This window comes from Podarcis cretensis, assembly GCF_951804945.1.
Source record: "Podarcis cretensis genome assembly, chromosome: 12".
Lineage (NCBI taxonomy): Eukaryota > Metazoa > Chordata > Lepidosauria > Squamata > Lacertidae > Podarcis > Podarcis cretensis.
Window position 1 is genome coordinate 45,497,870 of NC_137181.1, and position 6,866 is coordinate 45,504,735.

Here is a 6,866-nt window from a genome sequence, read left to right on the forward strand (position 1 = left end):
ACCATCCAGATTGCCCCCCCACCACCACGGACAAATTAGTTCTTCTTTCTGCATCTCCTCCACTGCCACCCTCCAATTCAATTCAGCCTCTATTTAAAACCATTTCTTATGAGGCAACAATCAATATTTATATTTATAAACTTGCTTTTAGCAGATTTTGTGCCCCCCCCAAACGCCTGCGCCCCTGGCGGGGGCCCACCTCACCACCCCCTAGCTACGGCCCTCAGTGGCGTAGTGGTGGGGGGTGCAGGGGGGGCCGGCCGCACCGGGCGCAACATCTGGGGGTTAGGGTTAGGGGGCGCAAATCCACGGGTTAGGGGGCGCAAATTACTTGCCTTGCCCCAGGTGCTGACAACCCACGCTACGCCACTGACGGCCCTGCTTGCAGTATTCCAGTAAAGCTGTCGGGGATATCCTGCAAATAAGTGCCTCCCTGCTTTAGCTCAAAGACGCAGCATATAGCTAACTCTGGGCTCTACTAAGGTGGGGAACATGAGACTTCTGAGTATGGCTGCCAAAGCAGCTCTGAATCCATATGACATATTTAGGGAATGGCCAAAGAACTGATGACTATTCCAGAGTTTAAAGTACATTTTCAGTAGAGAAGTCAAGATTATTCCTAGCTCCCACATCTCACCCCAATCATCTAATTGTGCAGCATCCCAAAAATATCACGAGCCAAATTGGCATTGGGTTCACAGCAATGTCAACAGGTGGTCTTGCTTACAAGAATAATCCAAGAGGCTTCCAAACCTTATATTAAACTTAGAAATGGACAAAAATGCAGTGCTGAGCAAATTAATACTGAATGAAGAACACAATGGTTATAAATTAAACCTGCACTTTACACCTTTCCTGTTTTACCTGAGCAAGGTGGCTTACAAAGATACCAACGTAACACAACAATTCACAGTGAAGACTGTCTAACTGCTTTAAACAACAGCAAAATACTTTAGAAAAATCACTTGAGCCAATGTAGTAGAATGTCTGACTTAGACCAGGAAGAGCCAGATGGAAATCCAAGTTTAGCCATGATGCACACTGGGTGAACTTGGGCCAACCCTCCTATCTAACCTACCATCTTGTTGTGAGGATAGACAGGGGTAGCAGAACCTTATGTGCACTCCTTGGAGAAACAGAATGTAATTAGTATTGAATTGAATTGAATTGATTAATACGGTCACAGACCAGCATCAACACACACAGTAACACAGATCATAAAAAATATCAGAAATACTAGGGGCAATATGAATATAACAAGACTTTAATGTAATTAGTAGTTTTTTTCAATAAAAATAAAATGTACCAACAGCAGGAATGTACAATGGTACCTCGGGTTACATACGCTTCAGGTTACATACGCTTCAGGTTACATACGCTTCAGGTTTCAGACTCCTCTAACCCAGAAATAGTGCTTCAGGTTAAGAACTTTGCTTCAGGATAAGAACAGAAATCGGGCTCCGGTGGTGTGGCGGCAGCGGGAGGCCCCATTAGCTAAAGTGGTGCTTCAGGTTAAGAACAGTTTCAGGTTAAGTATGGACCTCCAGAACGAATTAAGTACTTAACCCGAGGTACCACTGTATCTTGGACAAGCTTGGTTGAAGGGGGGGGGGAATAATCCATAGAGCAAGAACAACAAGCAGCGTACGAACCACTATGCAGGGATTACATCAAAATGCAGGCTGCACTATAGCTGGTGGAGCATACCTAGAAAACAGATTACGTCCTGCATGCCTGGAAGTTTTAATGACTTGTTTCTGTCAAGCATACTTTTTTTGCTCTGCATGCTTAGAAATCACCCACATTTTTCTTTGCATAGGATGCACCAGAAATACAACCTTGAAGCTTCCAGTCAAGAAGCCTGATCTAACACTTTTTGTGACCCTAAAGAATGTAATATATAGCAAAACAAGTCTTGTGTTGTGATCTGTAGGAAGGGTTGCATCAGGAAGAGTTTAGTGCACCATGGGATATTTTCAGGATGGTTCATGAGAGAATTCCCTGAGAAAACGCACCAGAAAAGGAAGGCTGATACTCCAAAGTGCTCCCTTGTCAATGGTCAATGGATCAGCCCTCGGGGGGGGGGGGGGACATTACCATTTATCCCTGTTTCTTCAGGAATAAGTGGGTTCTTGCTGCCCAGTTACCAACAGCAGAAAAGAGACATACTCCAAAGCAACATGCTTTCTACAACTTTTTAATAAAAACATAATCATTTCGTAATCAAGTGATTCCAACGAAGATAAAAAATAGGTAGTAAAAAGGCCAGGCTACAATAGAGAAGGTAAAAAAGTTGACATAGCGTACAGTTTACAATAAGAATCTATACAGGAACAGTTTAGGCAAGAGTTGGTTTGTCATTACACATTTCCAAAGTGAAGACAATGCTATAAATTCACAGTTCAAAATCACCCAAACCTTTTTCACGAAGCATATGCTGTTAGAAAAGTTGGCGCCTAGCCTACATTTTAAAACCCCATTATAAATAATTTCTCAAAAGCGCTGAGTGTCTTCCCATCTTCACAGTGGACCATTCTTATGGATGGAATGCAGGTGATTATACAGGGGCTGAGAGCCAAAGAACAGCACCCTTCTGTGTGCCCATTCACCATTAAGCTTATCCAAACAAGTGGCTCTCTGTGTCATGTGGGAACCCACTTCTGAAACTAAGGGGACTTTCTAACTTTCTCTCCTGGGAGAATGGGGATTTGCTGTACGAAACAGGGGAAGTTAAAAAACAATCCCACCAAGTGTGCTCATGCGCTTGGTGGTGCCACAAGTAGTTTGGATCTTGGCCTGTGCCCCTTCTACTCAAGGACACTGCAAACACAATGGGTTGGATCCAAACAGTCAGTCTTCCTTTAGGCAGCTGACATTTTTTGGGGACTAACGGCTGCATTGAGCCAAGATTAATTAAATGTTTTGGAGGGGTCTAGAGGCCACAAAAAAAGCTTTTGATGTCGTGGCGTCATATAGGTGGGTCCATAGGAGAAGTCAAATTTTAATATATTTTTTTAAAATAATTAATTTAAAAGGGTCACTGTATTTTTCGCTCTACAAGACGCACCAGACCACAAGACTCACCTAATTTTTGGAGGAGGAAGACAAGAAAAAAAAATATTCTGAATCTCAGAAGCCAGAACAGCAAGATGGATCGCTGCACAGTGAAAGCAGCAATCCCTCTTGCTGTTCTGGCTTCTGGGATAGCTGCGCAGCCTGCATTCGCTCCATTAAGATGCACCCACGTTTTCCCTTACTTTTTAGGAGGGAAAAAGTGAGTCTTGTAGAACAAAAAATACGGTAATTTGGTGGATCCTAGGGGATCACAAAAAAACAGCTTGGGAGGCTGGAAACAGCCCATGCGTTAGCTACCCCTGCTTTAGTCCTACGTACAGTGGTGCCCCGCAAGACGAATGCCTCGCAAGACGAAAAACCCGCTAGACGAAAGGGTTTTCCGTTTTTCGAGGCGCTTCGCAAGACGAATTTCTCTATGGGCTTGCTTCGCAAGACGAAAACGTCTTGCGAGTCTTGCGATTTTTTTCACTCCCCCCCCCTTTTCTAAGTCGCTAATCCGCTAATAGCCGCTAATAGCGCTAATCCGCTAAGCCGCTAATAGGGTTGCTTCGCAAGACAAAAAAACCGCAAGACGAAGAGACTCGCGGAACGGATTCTTTTCGTCTTGCGAGGCACCACTGTAAATCTATGCAACAAGTTACTCACTACTTAACAAGTCATTTGATTTAAATGGGACTAAAGTGTGGCAAGCAGTCTGGATCAAACACAGTATGTTCAAAGGCTTTGGTCTTATGGCGCTGAACTATTGGTATAAAAAGGAGATCATTGAATGGGGGGAGTGATTGTTCTGAGCCACCAAGGAGTGTGTTTGTGTGCACATGCACATTAAGGACGGAAACTTAGAAGGCCGCATGATCAAAATCTGCATAAGATTTTGAAGCAGAAAGTGCAATAATAATAATAAAAAAATGGCAATTCCAATTTAATCCCAAAACAGCTTTACACACACTGGAAATAAGCTTGTGTATTTTCAGAGACACCACAGTAAGTTGCCTAGCGGTGCAACCTTGAACAGATTTACTTGAAATTAAGACCCACTGGATCCATTCACATGAGCAAGATTTCAGCAAGTCTAATATAGTATCTGGATTCTTTAAGCAGCAACAAAATTAAGAATGATAAAATGTTCTAAACTTGGAATGAATATGATATGGGGGCAATAGGGGAGGGGACGGGAACACAGAGGGTTTTTTTTGGGGGGGGGGACCCAGGTCATTACTGAAGGAAATGAGAACAGTCCCGTAAATAAATATCTCATTAGTTCACCTCTTAATAGTTCATCTATCCACAGATATTTTAAAGTTCTAACACTCACAACTTGGGGGAGCAGGGGAGTGACACTAGCTTCCTGTCTACAAGAGCTTTCCTGCCAGATCACTTTGAGGCTATCATTACTCTCCATGGAAAACCAGGCAAGTGAAACTTTCCAAACCTACATTGTTAAGCTGTAGCTGCTGTGTACCTTTTCTTCTATGCAAATTCAGCCTGAACAAGCAAGAGGCTCTTAAGCTGTCACATTTTCTGGCATTGCCCAGCTATGTGGAAAGATTACCAGCCTACCTTGCTTGAGGTGGTGCCAATTAGGGCATCTCATATTTCACTGTTTTGCAGAAACTTACTATGACAGCAAACAGAAATTTACAGCACAACCCTATGCAAACTTACTCAGAAGCAGGCTCCACTGCGTTCAGTAGGGTTTACTCCCAGGTAATTGGGTACAGAATTGCAGCCCTAAAGGTAAAGGTACCCCTGCCCGTACGGGCCAGTCTTGACAGACTCTGGGGTTGTGCGCCCATCTCACTTAAGAGGCCAGGGGCCAGCGCTGTCCGGAGACACTTCCGGGTCACGTGGCCAGCGTGACATCGCTGCTCTGGCGAGCCAGAGCCGCACACGGAAACGCCGTTTACCTTCCCGCTGGTAAGCGGTCCCTATTTATCTACTTGCACCCGGAGGTGCTTTCGAACTGCTAGGTTGGCAGGCGCTGGGACCGAGCAGCGGGAGCGCACCCCGCCGCAGGGATTCGAACCGCCGACCTTTCGATCGGCAAGCCCTAGGCGCTGAGGCTTTAACCCACAGCGCCATCTGCGTCCTATTGCAGCCCTAGTCTCCCTTTATATGCTTAGTAGAAACAAGCTGCCTCCTAACAGCTTTCACAATTCTTCCCCAAAAAAAACCATAGTTTAGGGCACTAGCATAATTGCATCCCAGCCCCTCAAGATAACTCCCAACGACACAAACATCGGAAAGGGAAAGGGGATATTTGACAAATGAAGCTTGAGGTCAGTTGCCTGTAACTCTTTGCTCAAAGACAATTCCAATTAATACATGATTGTGGAGGATAGAGCTATCAGTGGCTACCAGCCCTGACAGTTCTCCCTCCACTGTCAGAGGCATTATGCATCCTTATACCAGTTGCTGGAAACAGCAAAAGAGGAGAGAGCTGTTATGCTCAGATCCTGCTTGTGGGCTTCTCATTGGTAAAAAGGTAAAGGACCCCTGGACCATAGTCAAATGTGACTATGGGGTGCAATGCTCATCTCGCTTTTGGGCCGAGGGAGCCGGCGTTTGTCCACAGACAGCTTTCTGGGTCATGTGGCCAGCAGGACTAAACCGCTACTGGCGCACAGAGGACCGTGATGAGTGCCAACGTGCACAGAAACGCCATTCACCTTCCTGCCGCAGCCATACCTATTTATCTACTTGCACTGGTGTGCTTTCGAACTGCTAGGTTGGCAGGAGCTGGGACAGAGCAACGGGAGCTCACTCAGTCATGGGGATTCGAACCGCCGACCTTCTGAGCAGCAAGCCCAAGAGGCTCAGTGGTTTAGACCACAGTGACACCTGTGTCTAGTTGGCTACTGTGAGAACAGGATGCTGGACTAGATGGGCTACTGGTCAGATACAGAAGGTGGTTCTTATATGTTCCTATTCCACTGTACAACCCAAATACTCTTCCTTTAAAAACAAGAAGTCCTATTCTATTCAAAAATACCACAAATATGTTACAACTGCATCCCTTTTCTACTTCCAAGGCTGCAGGCTCTGTCCTGGCAGAGTGGGGGGGGGGGGGAGGAGTTGTATTAGCATTTCACACCAGGAAGATGTGGAAACCTCACAACAGGTTACAGTCATACCTTGGAAGTCGAACGGAATCCGTTCCGGAAGTCCATTTGACTTCCAAAACATTCGAAAACTAAAGTGCAGCTTCTGATTGGCTGCAGGAAGCTCCTGCAGCCTTGAAAGTAGAAAAGGGATGCCGTTGTAACGGAAGCCCTGTTGGAAGTTTGGCTTCCAAAAGAACGTTTGAAAAGCGGAACAGTCACTTCCAGGTTTCGATCGTTTGGGAGCCAAAACATTCGAGAACTAGGCTATTCGACTTCCAAGGTAAGACTGTATTTTGCATTGCCTCGCTAGCTGTCACATGTAGGCTGTTTTTAAAAAATTATTATTATTACTTGCAAAACAAACAAAAGCCAGAACATTTCACTGCATTCTTATCCCTATATTGGCATTATGTGTGGCCTGCTTGGAGACTCCCTAAATGAAGTCACATTTCTGGGCTTTGATCATCATGCACCACCTTGGCTATGATTCCTTCTACACATCAATGAAACTCTTGGGAGTCAATGTGGACTGCAACATCTTGAGCAGCAGCTATTGGTTAACTTCCTGTCACCAACAGCACACCCACCCCTGCCCCAAAATCCTCCACAGTCTGCAATATTTCATTCATAAACAGGAGAAGCTGCACATGCAATGAACTATACAAAATAAATAGCCCGAAAGCATCG